The sequence below is a fragment of the Glycine soja genome, chromosome 20 (assembly GCF_004193775.1).
Source record: "Glycine soja cultivar W05 chromosome 20, ASM419377v2, whole genome shotgun sequence".
NCBI classification, from domain to species: domain Eukaryota; kingdom Viridiplantae; phylum Streptophyta; class Magnoliopsida; order Fabales; family Fabaceae; genus Glycine; species Glycine soja.
In genome coordinates, this window is record NC_041021.1 from 3,380,169 (window position 1) to 3,397,931 (window position 17,763).

At 35.7% G+C, this 17,763-nt stretch overlaps 1 non-coding gene and 1 pseudogene across 1 annotated transcript; both read left to right on the forward strand.

Annotated features, from left to right (window-relative positions):
• Positions 1 to 17,763, forward strand: part of LOC114403585 — a 141,093-nt pseudogene that overhangs the window by 28,591 nt on the left and 94,739 nt on the right.
• LOC114403985 lies at positions 5,467 to 5,557 on the forward strand. The gene has a single exon (XR_003664750.1). It is a non-coding gene; the product is annotated as a small nucleolar RNA R24 (small nucleolar RNA).

Here is a 17,763-nt window from a genome sequence, read left to right on the forward strand (position 1 = left end):
GGCTTGCATATTGGAATACTAAGAAGTGATTAAATGAGGTAGAAAATATCTAAATTTGAGAAAGCTAACAATCAATTGGCATAAAATAGACCAAACAAACATGTTTGAGGAAACAAAGAAGATAATCACATACAAGATCTAGCAGTTGCTGCTAGTTCAACAAATGATGCCATGACAACACATCATGATATATCAATGTCAAACAATAGTTTGGTGATCCACTCCTCCAAAGAGCACCATCTCTATAGCAAAATTATGTGTTAACATTTACAGCCACCATTTCAACTCTTGCATTAACAATTGTCCACAACTGTAGAGATAGCTCAATCTAATTGTGATGTGAAATTTGTAAGTAGGGGTCACAAAATTAGATGGAGCCAACTGTCTAGTTGTCCAAAGTAGTATATAGCTAACAACTATTGAAACATATTTAGTTACCGTTAGTTAACCCAACCTATGGGTCAATATTAAGAAACATGCTACACGTATTTATAGAAAATTCAGAATAATGTATAATGTCTTTACCTCTACATAAATAAAGAGATAATATCGAGCTAATTTTCATCTACATTTTTTATGTCCCAAAATTTCTACGAGTATCCTTATCCAATTCAAATAATTGCTCAAATATAAATTGGCTTTGTAAAAGTTCTTTATCATTATTTGAATTGAAATTCATACTGAAAACTTGACCTAGTTGCAGTGACATACAAAAGTTGCATTTATTGTTGCTTTTAGGTCGAAGAGAAAAGATAGCAATTAGAAAGTTAGAGACAAATTCAATGAAAGGATTCAGTGAAAAGAAATATAATGAGGTGTAGTAGATATCCAAAAGCACATAATGCTACCACGTTTTTGGGTAAATACATCAATGGGCTCATTTTTAAAAGACAATGACAAGTATTAAGGAGTTCATCAATAGTAATCAAATACCTTACCAAAATTTCTAGGTGCTAGTAATCTACAGTTGCTAAGCATTTAGGCCAAGTATGTTCTTATAAAATAAAGAAATTCAAGCATGATGCAATATGTAGGTCAATAATGGCATATATGAAACAATTGGTACTATAGTGAGCTAAGACATTCCTAACCTCTTCTAAAAAAGCTTAGCTTTTCAACTGCAAGAGTCCATTGGGTTGCTGGAGGGGTATTTTTCCTGGGAAACTCCTTTTTAATCTACAAAGACAATATGGGGAAAAAGTCTAAAAATCAGAATAACCTAAACAAGCGTAGACACATATGCTAAATATTTATCTATATATATCATACACGCACAAGTGCAAACATAGCCCAGGCAACATACGTCCTAAAACACATTTAACGCACTGGTTCTATTTTAATCTAATTACCAAAATTATTCTTTCTTGAAGAATTGAGAAATACTTGAAAGAAATTCCAGTTTCCAGAAGAAAATTTTTTCTCATCCATATCTACCATCGGTGCAAACAAGGGTTGGCTTCTCTCATGTTGTTGTGAGACCACCATGGCTATCCATTGATTGAAAGGTATAATATTTTGAAAACTTCCCATCCATGTTTTTTTTCCACATGAAAAGTTAATGCGGATTTTCTTTAGATCTTGTAACGTTTCAAATTTAGAACTTTGCTGACAGTTTTGTAATGGCTAAGTTTCCTATTTTCAAACTTCCATACTACACCTTATACTACTTCTTCTTCAAATAGAATATACTACTCTTGAATCTTGATACTTGTTAACCTTTCAATTTGCATTCCCATAATGTTATTAGTCCTTTATAAGTTTTAAAGGACGTAGAAATGGATGAAACCAGTGGATTTTTTCACCACAGTTGACATATTTTCCCACTCTTTTCACTGCATGGAGAAAACCCCCTCCTTGAAAGAGTATCAACTGAGTTAAAATATTTCTTCCATAAAGATCTTGGAAATCCCTTATTAGTGTCACACTATAATAAATTTGATGGTCTTATGGATGAAAATAAACCAATGCCTAAAATTGGAGTAAGTGTTAAACACTAAAATAGGTATTGACCAATATGTGTGTAAAGACATGATGATGCTTAAATGAGAAATCAGTTGTCAGTATCAAGGTTGAAGTACAAGTACATGAAAAAAATTCAAGATGCATTTAAAAAGGATAAACTTACATAAGGAAACAACTTTAGAAAATCACTGAACCTTCTTATGACTCCATGGACCTTTGTAATCCCTTCCAGTGACTGTACACCAACTTGAACCTTGTAGAAGTGTCCCTGAATGATGTTAAAAATGAACACTCATAGAGAAGCTATTATTCCACAACAAACTATAAATGATTGGAATGTGGAAATCTGTAAACAATTAATTCCTAAGTCGCCTCATTTAATCTTTCTATAAGACATCTTGCTCATTCACTTGCATATGTCCTAGTTAGAATTTACCATAAATCGAACAAATTTAAACACTTGCATCCCAACTTATAAAAAAGGAATTCAGGGATGCAGTATATGATCATAACAACAATGTTATAGACTTAAATTGCATGTAAGACTCAGAAAATAATGGTGGCAACATTACACAATTCTAACTATTGGCAAAGATAGACAGTGGTTCAAGGATGGCAGTGATGTTAGAAAGTTGTGGTTGATATGAATAAAATCATTTACCACTCTTAGACTATGCACAAACAGTACAAAGAGACTAAAAATGCACTATAGTTGCATCTTTCAAATTCAGTGTTAACAGTGTCATATATACTATATTATGATATTATAAAGGAAACTCTTACAATGGTCAAACATTATATTAGGGGTTAAGTTTTGAATCAATGTGAATTAACTCCTTCAACATTTATACATTTCTCTCGTTGCATGTATGAAAAGATAGGATGAATTTCTGCACTATTCTCTTCACCATTGTTAACTTATAGTCTCACTTTACAAATCACACAAATCTAAACAAAACTTGTAAACCTATCTGATAATTTCCACTTGGTTCAAACTGAGTATAATACTTTTAAACCATCAGTTATTGTTGTGGCAGCTACTTTGGTGGCAATGGATCAACAATTGACGAGAGATGCGGTGTAGTTGAAGATGAGTTCAATTCCACAACATAGGCTTCTAGAATCTGTAAGTTCTTTGTGTGTGTGTGTGTTTTTTTTTTTACTTATACCTAAACATATTTTAGCTAATATGATACTGTGAATTAATTTTTAGCATTTTCTTTTTTGTTTTTTTCTTCTTCGCAGAAAGATGTATTTGACTGCTATAATCTAATTCAAAGATTATACGAGGAGAATACCAAAAGTGACACCCATACACCAATTGACATGACAGAGAGCTCTCAATTTTCTTCTTCTACTACAATGACAAAGAGAAGAAGACTCACATTCAGTGATAATGAAGGAAGTAGTCATGGGAAGGGACCACCAGGCTAACAAATATCCAAAATTCTGAATTTTTTAAGGTCCAATTATTTTTGTGAAGATTATGTATTGATATTCTTGATTACTTCTAGCATGAATCTCACCCAGAGACACAGGGAGTGAAATTGAAACTCACATGAGAAAGGTATTGATTGTTAATGCAAGAAAAATTGTTTAGCATTGATTTGGTGTCTTCCTCAGAAACCAACAAGGAAAAGAGGAACAAAGGAAGAAGCAAGAATAAAGATACATATAGTGGTTGAGATGTTCAAATCAAATCACAACAAAAGGGGGGTGCTGATCTAGAAAGCTACAGAATCAGAAACAGCAAGTTAGGACTTAGCCCATTGTTTTTTCCTTTTATACCCTTATATTTTCCTGTGATTTTTCTCCTTTCTAACTGTTATTATTTTTTATTTTGTTATTTCAATTAATCTTTTTAACCTTCATTGCCTATTGATAACGGATTTTGTTTCTCATATCTCTTGCAACCTACCTTTTGATGGATGCTTGGGATGCTTTAGTTAGTAATGTCTTCAAAAAGGGTGAAAGGGGGGCGGGGGGAGAAAACTATGTTGGTGTGTTTGGGTGCATGCATGGCCTGTGTTGCATAATGGCTTCTTGAAGCAATGAACTTCTATAACATCCTAAACTTGGTGTCATTGAATGTTGATTAGGCTTTTTGAAGCAATGAACTTCTATAACATCCTAAACTTGGTGTACTCTAATTTAGGATTACACGACACCATTTACGATGAAAAATAAAATACTGAAACTATAAAAATGGGTGTTTTCAATGATTTTGTCCACAACAAGTTCTTTACTTTTTTTACTTGGGTTAACATAGAGAAGAATATCAATATCATTTGGTCGCTTGCATACTTGTAATGTTTGCAAATTTGACCACTTGGAAAAGAAATAGGACACTTACATTGACAAGTTTGTTTGTTTATAATACTTCAAACTAACTACTGTCGGTATAATATGCATCAATTATCACAGTGATGCTTATGAATTCAATTTGAACTGAACCACTGCAGAAAACCACTCACGCTATGTACCTAGGGAATGGTTGGTATAAGTATTATGTATGTCGTTTCCTCTATCAATCAAAATAGAATCCTATTTATAGCATAGAAAAATGAAGTTTCTACAACTAGATGAACGTTGAAAACTTTTAAAATGGTAAAAAACTACCAACGATGTACCTAGCTGCCGAGTATCAAAATACAAAACCATGTAACAAATAAACAAGTGCTTTTAACTCACTTCCCAATTTCCTTTTAAAGACAAACAAGGTGGACCATATAGGACCTTCGGCTAGTACAAGGTTGCAAACATTGACCAAGCTCACTACTTACAACAAACAAGCCATACTAATAGTCAAAAACTTGTGAACATTCCATGAAGGTACAAAGTTAAAGGGAAAAATGAAGAGGGGGACACAAACCTTCAACGCCGAGGTGACACAGTCAAGCTAGGGTACGATCTAAGTCATGGCATGATGTTAGTGAGGTATCTACGGTCAGGGCACCATGGGAACCACCTTTGAGGGACTATGGCTAACACTGTCAAATTTATAGAGAACTTCACAACTTGTGAGCTTCCTCTTCAAATTGAAGTTCCCAGTTCATGTGCTATAGTAAACACTGCAAATTAAGAAGCACGAAATTAATATTCTTCATCAAACAGAGAACAATTACAAAATTTAATATTGACAACTAATTGATTTTTTTGTGATTTTCTTAATTTAAACGCGCAAACGATTATGGTTTTCTTCATGAGACTGTCTTTGATAAAGCCTTTAATTTACAAAAAGTGTCATTGGCTTCTAAGCTTTTAAAATTCAGAAGTTATTTCATGAATTCATTTTTTTTGGAGGGTGACTTCTGTGTTATATGTTAATATCATGGAGTAAATAGTGTATAATTTCAAAAGGCTGATTCCATTCTTACATTTTTTTATATATTTTAATTGAATGAGTTGACTTATTGATAAATGTGACAGTTTGAAACTTGTTCTGGTATATCAGGTTTTAAATGGAATCCATTTTTAACCTCTGCCAACATAAATGAGTTTCCAACAGTAGTGATGAGCCTCTAACATGTAAGAAGGAATCCCTAATAGGATTACTTCAATGAAATTTACATGTTACGCTTGGCTTCTGAGCTTTAATAATTTGTTAATACGATTCTGGCCTCTCTTTCCTTTGCTAATTAACTATTTTCTCTTAATGCTACCACCTGCCCTACAAATTACATAACAATACCCTCTCAATCTACATTTGGTGTTTAATATGAAATTAGTTGTTTGGCTGCCACAAATATTTTACTCATTCTCGTAAATTTCTTTGTTGTGAATAAACATAATTTTCTTTCTCTGCTCTTTCAATGTTTACTGCTTAATCTTGCACTGCCTATTAATCCTTTAAATTTAGGCTATTAATTTTCCTACCTTTTCCTCCTGCCTTGTGATCTGCTTTGCAGGTAGCCGATAACTACTACAGGCCTGATCTCAAAAAGGCAGCTCTGGCAAGGTTGAGCGCTGTCAATAGGAGCCTCAGAGTTGCTAAGTCTGGTGTGAAGAAGAGGAACAGACAGGCTGTGAAGCTCCCTATTCTACATTACTACCATCCTTTTCCCCCTTTTGTAGTTTGTGTTCTAGAACTGAAACTTAGATTTTTCGATTTTTGTTTGGAGAGGAAATTATTGTGTTTTCAATATACAACAACTGGAACTATGTTATAGCTTTCAACTGAGTTGGTTTTTTTTCAAGAGATGATTTAAGTAAGAAGGATGGATGTTCATATTATCGTATATCATCTGAAAAGGAAGGTGGAATTGCCACAACTAAACACAAATTTTATCCCTTGAACAGATAATGGTTGAACATTGTTTTAGTTTGATTATGTCATGTTAGTTATGAATTTAAACAATATTAAACTTTCACATTTTACACTTTATCAATATTTAATTAGAATTTTGTTATTAGATGTATTTAAAGATTATGAATGTTCACTTTTATATATAAGTTTGATTATATAGTTTAATTAAAAATTATATTTACAACTGGTACAAGTTAAAATCTAATAAATGAAAAAATAAAAATAATGGCATATTTTCTTTGAACAATCTAGTTGTTTTTTAATTTATTTTAAATTTAAAAATTATTTATTAAACTAGACCAAAAATATTTAAAATATATTTTAAAATGTAAAATTAGCGACCGAATTAGCAACCAAAATTATTATTATTTTTTAACTTTATTATTTAGTAGTCACCGAATTAGCGATCGACCTTTATTTTAATTTATTTTATAATTAAAATTTAGTTTTTATTAGCGACCGAATTAGCAACCGCTTCTTATTTTAATTTATTTTATATTTAAAATTTAATTACTTGTTAGCGACCGAATTAGCTACCCCACCTTCGATTGCTGATTTGGTCCCAAGCAAAATAGCAACCAAATATCTAGCGACTGAAATTTGTGTGCTTGCGACTCAGTAGTTCGTTGGCGAAATAATAACCGAATAGAAATTCGGTCGCTGAGGGTTTAGCGACTTAGGTTTTTGCAACGTACATGATTCGGTCGCTATTTTGGTGGCTAAGAGTTTTAGCGACCGAATTTAGGGATTTGGTGATCGAATATTTTGGTTGCTAAATCATGTTTTCTTTGTAGTGAAGCCACAACTAGGAGGTGCAAGAAAATTATTGAGAATAAAATTATCTGTATTGGACACTAGGAAGGAATGCTTGGCAAATTGGTTAGCCAATTTAAGGCTTCCGTGAGATGAGATGTAGAAAAAAAGCCACCATTTTTTAACAAAATTAATTTAACATGACAAATGTCCAGGATGTTCGAAAGAGTGTATAGAGGCACAAAATTAATACAACTTTTACCATCAAAGGCCATACTTTTACAAGTTTGAATGAAGACTCGAATGGAATTGATTCTAGACTTCACGGTAAAGATTGTAGAAATAGGAGTAAAAAAGATGGTTTGTATTTGATGCCAACATTGTAATGTTTCATCTTTTTTATATTCCTAAGCAGTAAAAGATGGTATATATTTGGTGTTATCTCACTAACACCATTGCAGGTTTGTTCAAGGAATGCATCAAAGGATTACTTAAAGAAGGTGGACAGTTCATATGTTGCAACTCAACTAAGGTTTCACTACTACAAAAGTTATTTACTACAACGTACCAACAAGGACGGTCGGCAGAAAAATGGCATAGAATCTTTAGATTATAAGTTCAAGGATGGTTATTTTAAAAACCCGTCTTTGAATTGTTATGTTTTTTTTCTCTCTTATCTTATCTTCTCAGGTACAATACTGGCCCTTCATTTTCCATTGATGAAGAAGATCCTAGGCCTACAAGCTCCAATGGAACTTACATCATGTGGTATCAAGAGCATGTTCATCTAGGTGTTGAGGAAAGAATCCCTGAGTTTCAAGAACCTATGGATTTGAGGTCAAATCCTTTTCAAGGGGGGGAGGGCATGATGCAATCCTACCCCCCAAGGGCATTGGATAGAAGACTCTAAGAAGATTGGGCCAGAGATGCAAGAGAAGGCCCTAGCTCCTCTACGATATTGGTTTGATGCCTATTTTTGTTGCGACAATTTTTCTCTACGTGCTCGAACTTCTTGCAATGGTTGCATTGTGGCATATTACGGAACCAACAATTTTTCTCTGCGTGGCCTTGCCTTTTGCATATATTGCATGGAGGATTTTTATCTGTTTTGTTATTAAGGAAATTCCTAGAACCTTCTCTTCTTCTGGAAGTTTCTCCATAATTTTACTTTCCTCCATTTTTTTTTGTTTTGGGGCTGAAATTTAAACTTTGATTGGAAGGCATTTTCAAGTGTATCTTCTTTATGCCTATACAGTCTTTGCTCATATGCTTCAAGAGAGCCCACAAGTTCTGTCTCTGATAGAGTGGATAGATCTTTGGTTTCCTCAATCATTGTCACAATTGGGTCAAACTTTTGGGGCATAGTATTAATAATTTTCTCAACAATTTTCTTGTCAAGAATATCTTCCCCAAAAGCTCTCATTTGATTAACTATTTCTTTAACTTTAGAATAGTAATCTTTAACTGTCTCAGACTCCTTTATCTTCAATAGTTCAAAATCTCTTCTTGGAGATTGAAGTTTAACGGAACGTACCTTAACACTTCCTTGAAACTCCTCCTGCAATGTGTTCCATGCTTCTTTGGCAGTCTTTGTTGGATCGAGTGGCCTCAGAATAATTAAGAAGGGGGGGTTGAATTAATTATTCCTAAACCTTTAATAATTAAAAATTTACTCTTCTAAGGCTTTTACTATGTTGTTAAGTAAATGAAGAACAGAAAAGAAACTTAACCAAAAGTAAAAGCGGAAATTAAAATGCACAACGGAAAGTAAAAGAGTAGGGAAGAAGGAGACGAACACACAAGACTTTTTATACTGGTTCGGCAACAACCCGTGCCTACATCCAGTCCCCAAGCGACCTGCGGTCCTTGATATTTCTTTCAACCTTGTAAAAATCCTTTTACAAGCAAAGATCCACAAGGGATGTACCCTCCCTTGTTCTCTTTGAACCTAGTGGATGTACCCTCCACAAGAGATGTACCCTCTCTTGTTTTCAGTCAACAATCCAAGTAGATGTACCCTCTACTTGTACCACAAAGGATGTACCCTCCAATGTGTTAAGACAAAGATCTCAGGCGGTTAAACCTTTGATACTTTGTGAATGGGGATACAAAAGAATTCTCAGGCGGTTAGTCCTTTGAACACTTTTGTATAAGGGAATGGGAAGAATCAAAAGAATTCTCAAACTGTGTCATTTTGAATTCTTTGACAAGGGAGAAGGGAGACACAAAAGAATTCAGGCGGTTAGTCCTTCGTTCTTTTGGAAAAGGGAGAAGAGAGACACAAAAAGAATTCAGGCGGTTAGTCCTTGGCGAATTCTTTTTGGCAAAGGGAGAAGAATGAAAAGAATGAATAGCACAAGTTTTCAAGGTTTAGAAAAACCAGAAAACTTTGGAAAGCTTTTGGCACAAAGAAGAAGAAGAAGTTCAAAGAGATTCAAGACTTGTAAAGGATAGTATAAGATTGATTGGAAAAGTGTAAAAGTGTATTGAAAAGCAAATCAAAACCTTGCTTTTATAGACTCTTCATGTCTGGCCAAGAGGACAATTTAGAAGAGTTATAACTTTTAGAAAAACTTAAAACCAATTTGAAAAAGTCAAAAAACCATTTGAAGAGTTACATCTTTTGATTTATTCAGAAACAATCACTGGTAATCGATTACCAAATCAGTGTAATCGATTACACAAAGCTTTTATGTGAAAGGACGTGACTCTTCACTTTTGAATTTGAATTTCAACGTTCAGGCACACTGGTAATCGATTACCAAAACATTGTAATCGATTACAACTTTTTGAAATCAATTGGAACGTTGTAAATTCAGTTGAAAACTTTTTCAAATCTATGTTGCTACTGGTAATCAATTACAACAATCTGGTAATCGATTACCAAAGAGTAAAAACTCTTTGGTAAACATGTTTTGAGAAAAATCCATGTGCTACTCAATTTTTGAGAAAAACCTTTTCATACTCATCTTGATTAAGCCTTCTCTTGATTCTTGAATCTTGAGTCTTGAATCTCGATCTCTTGAAATCTTGATCTCTTGAATCTTGATTCTTGATTCTTGAAATCAAATTTCCTCTTGAATCTTGAAGTGTTCTTGATTCTATCTTGAATGTCTTGAACTCATTCTTTGATTGACCTTTGAGTTTTTTGTCATCACCTTTGTCATCATCTTTTGTTATCATCAAAACATCTTTGAATCACTCTAGATTCATCATGAAGCTTTGCTTCTACAGTCTTAGCTCCCATAATTCTTGGGAAAATTGGATGAGTCACCGCTTGTTGCAAGGTGAACAACGCCTTTGAATTTTTCTGTTTATTTTTCTTCAACTCTTTTTCTTGAGATGCATTAAGAGTTGAAGTATCCGCGGGAATAGTGAAGCCTTCTTCTACTATGTCCCATAAATCTCGAGATGAAAAATATGTTTCCATTTTAACATGCCAGAAATCATAATTTTCACCATTGAAGATAGGGACAAAAATAGTTGACGATTGAGTAGTGTTATCCATAGCTTAGAAAAAATATTATTGGAGTGGGTTAATAGTACAAAGGAAATTTTTGAAGTAGTTAGGAGGATTTTGGAATGGTAGGTAGGTAATATAACTACGCCCAATGTATGACCGAACGTAGTTCTGATGCCACTGTTGATAGTTGATTAGATGATAGTTGATAGTTTTAGAGAATTGTTTTAGAAAGAAGGCTATGTCATTGATTTCTTGGATTATCAATTACAACATACCAATTGCCTATTTATAGGCTCAAGTCACCAACCTCTCAATGGTGGTGAATGTTTCTACATTACTTTAAGTCTTTCTAGAGCTTTCATGATAGATTAGTATCATGATAGTTCTAGATTCTTCTATCTTATACATACACTTATAGTTCTAGATTGTTCTACCATATTCATACTATAGTTCTAGGATATTTTATCATTTTCATACATATTATATTTAAGAATATTCTAGAAATTTGTAGCAATTTCAACAGTTCTACCAGTACAATCCCAAAGGCACAGTGTGGGGTAACATAGTCTGGGCGTACTCAGTGTCCAAGGATCTGATAAACTGGAATGGCATTGAACATGCTATTTATCCATAAAAGACCTTTGACAAATTTGGCTGCTGGTCAGGGTCTGCTACCATAATCCCTGGTAAGGGGCCCATGATCCTCTACCCTGGAGTTATAGACAAAAATAACACTCAAGCGCAATGCTATGCCGAACCAGAAGACCCAAATGACCCACTTCTGGGTGAAACCAGACAAGCTCAACCCAGTTGTGGTAGATAAAGATGTTAACCACACTGAATTTCGTGACCCCACAGCAGCTTGGTGGGGCAAGGACGGTCACTGGAGGATGCTGGTGGGCAGTGTAAGGAAGCGCAGAGGAATAGCTTATCTATACGGAAGCAAGGACTTCATGACATGGGTTCAGGCCAAACACCCTATCCATTCCAAGGGTGGTACGGGTATGTGGGAGTGCCCCAACTTTTACCCAGTTTCAGTTATAGGAAATGTAGTGGGGAATCCAGTGAAATATGTGTTGAAGAACAACCTTGATGATACTAAGTTCGATTACTACAATGTGGGGACCTATATGGAGGATAAGGATAGGTATGTGCCTGACAACACTTCAGTGGATGGTTGGGGTGGACTTAGGTATGATTATTGTTGGATCAAGTGGCCTTAGAATAATTAAGAAGGGGGGGTTGAATTAATTATTCCTAAACCTTTACTAATTAAAAAATTACTCTTTTAAGGCTTTTACTAATTTTTTAAGAGAATGAGGAGTAGAAGAGAAACTTAACAGAAAGTAAAAGCGGAAATTAAATGCACAGTGGAAAGTAAAAGAGTAGGGAAGAAGGAAACAAACACACAAGAATTTTTATACTGGTTCGGCAACAACCCGTGCCTACCTCCAGTCCCCAAGCGACCTGCGGTCCTTGAGATTTCTTTCAACCTTGTAAAAATCCTTTTACAAGCAAAGATCCACAAGGGATGTACCCTCTCTTGTTCTCTTTGAAACCCTAGTGGATGTACCCTCCGCTAGAACTGATCCACAAGAGATGTACCCTCTCTTGTTCTTAGTCAAACCCAAGTAGATGTACCCTCTACTTGTACCACAAAGGATGTACCCTCCAATGTGTTAAGACAAAGATCTTAGGCTGTTACACCTTTGATACTTTGTGAATGGGGAAACAAAAGAATTATCAGGCGGTTAAACCTTTGAACGCTTTTGTATTAGGGAATGGGAAGAATCAAAAGAATTCTCAGGCTGTGTCGTTTTGAATTCTTTGACAAGGGAGAAGGGAGACACAAAAGAATTCAGGCGGTTAGTCCCTTGTTCTTTTGGAAAAGAGAGAAGAGAGACAACAAAAGAATTCAGGCGGTTAGTCCTTGGCGAATTCTTTTTGGCAAAGGGAGAAGAGAATAAAAAGGATGAATAGCACAAGTTTTCAAGGTTTAGAAAACCATAAAACTTCAGAAAGCTTTTGGTACAAAGAAGAAGAAGAAGTTCAAAGAGATTCAAGGCTTGTAAAGGATTGTATTGAAATGATTGGAAAAGTATTCAAGATTGTTGAAATGCAAAACAAAGCCTTGCTTTTATAGACTCTCCATGTCTGGTCAAGAAGGCCATTCAGAAGAGTTATAACTTTTAGAAAAACTTAAAACCCATTTGAAAAAGTCAAAACCTTTTTGAAGAGTTACATCTTTAGATTTTTCAGAAACAAACACTGGTAATCGATTACCAAATAAATGTAATCGATTACACAAAGCTTTTGAGTGAAACAATGTGACTCTTCACATTTAAATTTGAATTTCAACGTTCAAGGACACTGGTAATCGATTACCAAAAAATTGTAATCGATTACAGCCTTTTGAAAATATTTGGAACGTTGTAAATTCAGTTTGAAAACTTTTTCAAACTCATTTTGCTACTGGTAATCGATTACAGCAATATGGTAATCGATTACCAGAGAGTAAAAACTCTTTGGTAAAGGTTTTGTCAAAAACTCATGTGCTATTCAAAGTTTTGAAAAAACTTTTTAATACTTATCTTGATTGAGTCTTTTCTTCATTCTTGAATCTTGATCTTGATTCTTGAGATCTTGAGTCTTGATTCTTGATTCTAGGCTTTCTTCTTCATTCTTGAATCCGACGAAGCAAGTCGTCCTTCTCAATCATCCTCTGGTTCTGGATAAAAAGCTCACGGCTCTGTTGGGCTATCTTCCCTTTCAAAGTCTCATTCTCTTGCTCGAGCTCCTGGCATCTCCTCTTCCAAGTTTCTTTTTCTTGCCTTTCTTTGGTTAATTGTTCATGAAACTCTTCCTTGGTGTCGAAGGGGATAGGCAAGGATGATGGTGGGATGGTGGACGATAGGTATCTAGGTAAGCGGTAGGGTAGGCCAAAGCTCTTGGTCCTATCAATAACCCACTGGGTATAAGATTCGTGCACATAGTCTGATTTCTTTCCCAACTGACTTCTGCTGAGTCTGCGGATAACGCTCCAAGCTTGTGCGAATCTTTCCCTTTTGTTCGAGTGATCACCATGGTTAAGATAGAATTCATTAGTCAAGGCAAGGTTGTTTGGTTTTGTCTTTATCGGGTACCCGAATTGTCGTCGAGCGAGGAGTGGGTTGTAGCTAATTCCGCCACGCATACCCAAAAGAGGTACGTTGGGATATTCACCACAACTCACAATAATCTCTCCAACATCACTAGCTGCTTGGTACCAAACAATGTCAGATGGGTCAAGAGTCATGATTCGGCGAGGCCAGGAAAGCTTGTCATCATTGGTCTTGAAGGCACGGGATTGAGGTAAGTGGAAGGTAAACCACTGATAGAGTAAAGGTGCACAACAAGAAATGGTTCCCCGGCCAGCCTGGGTACGGTCATGGATAGAATGGTAGGTATCGGCGAGTAGAGTGGGTACGGGGTTCTTTGTAAGAAAGATTTTAATGGCATTGATATCGATGAAGTTGTCAACATTTGGGAAGAGTAAAAGGCCATATATAAGGAGGGCTAGGATAGAATGGAAGGCAAGTATACTAGCTGCTTCAGCAAATATGGAGGCTTGTTGGTAGAGGAAGTGGGTGGGAAGACCTTGGAGGCCTCCTTTAGAGGTAAGGTTTGCTTGGATGATGGAGGTTTTAAGATGGAGGGCGGCTGCGATGTCAGAGGGTTTAGGGGTAGGCTCAAAACCATGGAAAGGTATCTTGTCTGGCACAGGTAAACCCACTAGGTAGGAGTACTCTTCAAGTGTGGGGACAAGCTGGTAATCGGGAAATGTGAAGCAATGGTAGAGCGGGTCATAGAACTGAACCAGGGTCTCTAGGCATCCTTCCTCAACATCTACTCTAAGAATTCTGAGCAACTTCCCATGATGAGCTTGAAAATCAACTGGATCACTTACTAAAGATGCTAGCTCCCTTAATCTCAACAGGTCTGTTTTTTTGAAAAGGTACTTCCTAGTGCTTCTCAGTGGGATGTCCATATCTACAAAGTTTACAAAAAGCTTGTCTAAATCCTTCGATAATTTGGATGAAAAAAAAGAGTTTATGCATGGATGCATGTATGCATGATTATGCCAAAGTATGGAGAAAACATGGTGAAGTTAAGTCCAAAATGTTGGAGTTAAGGGTAAACACGCCATTTGGTAAGGACTATGGTTTCATATGTACCTGTATCACGGGTTCTACCAAGTTCCCAAAGTCATTGACCACTTCCGGATATTGTCGGATTACGGGACTACTCCCGGTCCAACAACATCCATAGGAAAGCCTCGTTTGAGTGTAGTATCGCGTATCAACCAATTCAAGACTACTCTTGATTAGCCACCGCACTACGTCCTAAAAGGCTAAGATGGGTTAAAGGTAACTAAAGGTCCTCAACTTCGTAGGTCGCTTGGAAATATCAATGCTGAACACGACTACTCATGCCAACATAGTAATATTCCCAAGATCCCTCCATTGAGCGGGGTTATCACATGTGCCACATCCGAAACTCACTCTCGGAAAGACACTATGATTATACCACCATCCTATCTTATGTTTCCCTCAAGTCCGGGTGTAGGACTTATCTCACCACTCACGTAAAAGATAAACACTTAGGCACGTATTTACAGTTTCAAATAATAACAAAGCATAAAGATGAAGAAAAACAAGATAGGTTTAACCCACTTAGGAGTGTGATCCCCAGCGGAGTCGCCATTTTTCTGTCGCGGTGATTTTTGGATATCAAGCTATTGATTAGCATTGACTCGCATTTTTTAAGATCACCACCGATCTTTTATTTTTCCGAAGAAAAGGGAGAAAGCTCGAAAAAACCCTATTTTTTTAAGAGATCAATGGTCCGGGGGTTGGTTACGCAAAGGGAAGGTACTAGCACCCTAAACGTCTATAGTACTCTATAGGAACCTCTTGCTTATTTTATCTTTATGCTAAATTATTTATTTGTTTGGAAATAAATGCTCAAGTGTGGAAAGATTAAAGAGATGGGTTCAAAAGAAAGGAGAAGGAAAAAGTTTTTGTTTATTTTTATTGATTTGGAAAGACAAAGTCTTTTGCCTACATACCCGAATGGGATCAAAATCATGTAGTTCGGGGTAGAAAGTCGAGTGGTTGGTTTTGATTGATTTTAAAGTTCGAAAAAAGAAGAGTTTAGGCAAGGTAAGAGGCCGAAAAGGCATAGAAGAAATAAAAGAAGTGAGTTCGATTGATTTTAAATTAGAAAAAATGTTTTGGTTGATTAAAAATTGATTAAAGATTTGATTAAGAAAGAAAGAAAAAGATTGACCCCCTTTTTTTTTGAAATTTTGATTATGGAAAGTTTTTGGTTTTTGACTTTTTTTTTTTTTTTTTAATTATGCGGAGATAAGTCTAAACGCGCCGGATCCCTTAAAATGACGTTGGATCAAGTGAGGGTCCTTTTCCTCGGATGCGGTTCAAATTACATGATCGTCCTCGGCAGAAAACATAAAAATAAATGTGAGTGTCGGTGCAGATTCTCATTTTTTTTATTTTTATTTACATTGGACCTAGATACATTCTAATTGGCAATAATAAATAAAAATTGCAAATGCATTAAAATAAATATGCTAGAAGAAATAATAAAATGCATGAAATACAAAACAATAAATACATATGGTGCATAAAATAAATAAAGAAAATAAAACGCAAGACATAAAAATAAATATAATGCTGGAAATAAATAAAAAAATAAAAAAATGAAAATAAAAATGCAAGACATAAAATAAACATGATGCTAAAAATAAATAAAAAATGCAAGACATAAAGTAAATATGATGCATAAAATAAAAAATAAACAAAAAAAAATAAAATAAAAAAATGCAAGACATAAAATAAGTATGATGCTGAAAATAAAATAAAACGAAAATAAAAATGCAATACAAAAAATAAATATGATGCTAAAAAAGAATGCGAGACATAAAAATAAAAATGCAAGGCAAAAATAAATAGGGTACATAAAATAAAGAAAATAAAAGTGCAAGACAAAAAATAAATATGATACTGGAAAATAAAATGCAAGACGTAAAATAGATATGGTGCTGGAAAATGAATAAAGAAAATAAAAATGCGAGGCATAAAATTAAATATGATGCATAAAATAAAAATGCAAGACATAAAATAAATATGGTGCGTAAAAAAAGAAAAAAAAAAAAAAAAGGGTGCAGTAAGGAAAAGGGGGGGTGAGAGTAGGAATCGGAAAAGAAGAAAAAGAGAAAAAGAAACTGGGCCAGAGAGGAGTCCAACGGGCCAGAGGGGAGAACCGGACCGGTTTGGTTCAAGGGAAAAAACCAAACCGGTCCAGCCTCTATATAAGGGCTAGGGGCCGGTTTTTTTTCATTTTTTAAAAGCTTTTTCTCTCTCTTCTCTTTTTCTCTCTTCTCTCTCTGAGGTTCTCAGCGGCCAAGAACACCCTCCGGCGCGGTGGCCGCTGGCGGCGCCACCGTGCCGGAGTAGCTCAAGTCCCCCCCTTTTTTTTACCTCTCGAACCCTCTTCACTCACTCGTTATGAATCTGAGGTTCGTTTTCAAAAAACGCGACACAGCAAGCCTAGATCTAAACTTAAAGCGGGTAGAATCCTACCCTTTTCTTTCGTGTTTGGTTGGGTTGAAACGGTTTTGGGCTGGTAACCGGTGAGTTAGGACCGCGTAGTGTATGGTTCTGGGTTCGTATTATCTTGGTTTATGCCGGTTCGGCTTCCGTGGTCTGTGTGATGATTGGGGTACGAATCGTGTGATTTGTGGTTATGGAATACGAATCTGTGGTGTTGAATGTGTTTCGGATTTCGTTTCTGTTGGTTTTTTTTTTTTTTGTGGTTGATTTGTACAGATTTGTGAAAACGGTGGTGGGTGGTGGCCGTGTTGGTGGTTTTCGGTGGCTGTGTTGGCTGTGTTGGTGGTTTGCGGTGGCTGTGTTGGTGGTTTGCGGTGGCTGTGTTGGCTGTGTTGGTGGTTTGCGGTGGCTGGGCTCGGCCGATGGTGGTGGTTCACGGAAGAGAAGGGTGGCGCTGAGTGGTGGCTAGTGGTGGCTTGGCTGTTCCGGCGCTTTGACTGTCCGTATTCACTCCGCTCTGACACGCACAGTAATTAATGCAGCATTTAAAGGACATAATTAGGGTAAAAAACGAAGAGCCCCTCTGGGCCTGGACCAAAAAAGACCGAAAAGAAGAAAAAGGAAAAAAAGAAAAAAAAAGGAAAGGAAAAAAAAAAAAAAAAAAACAA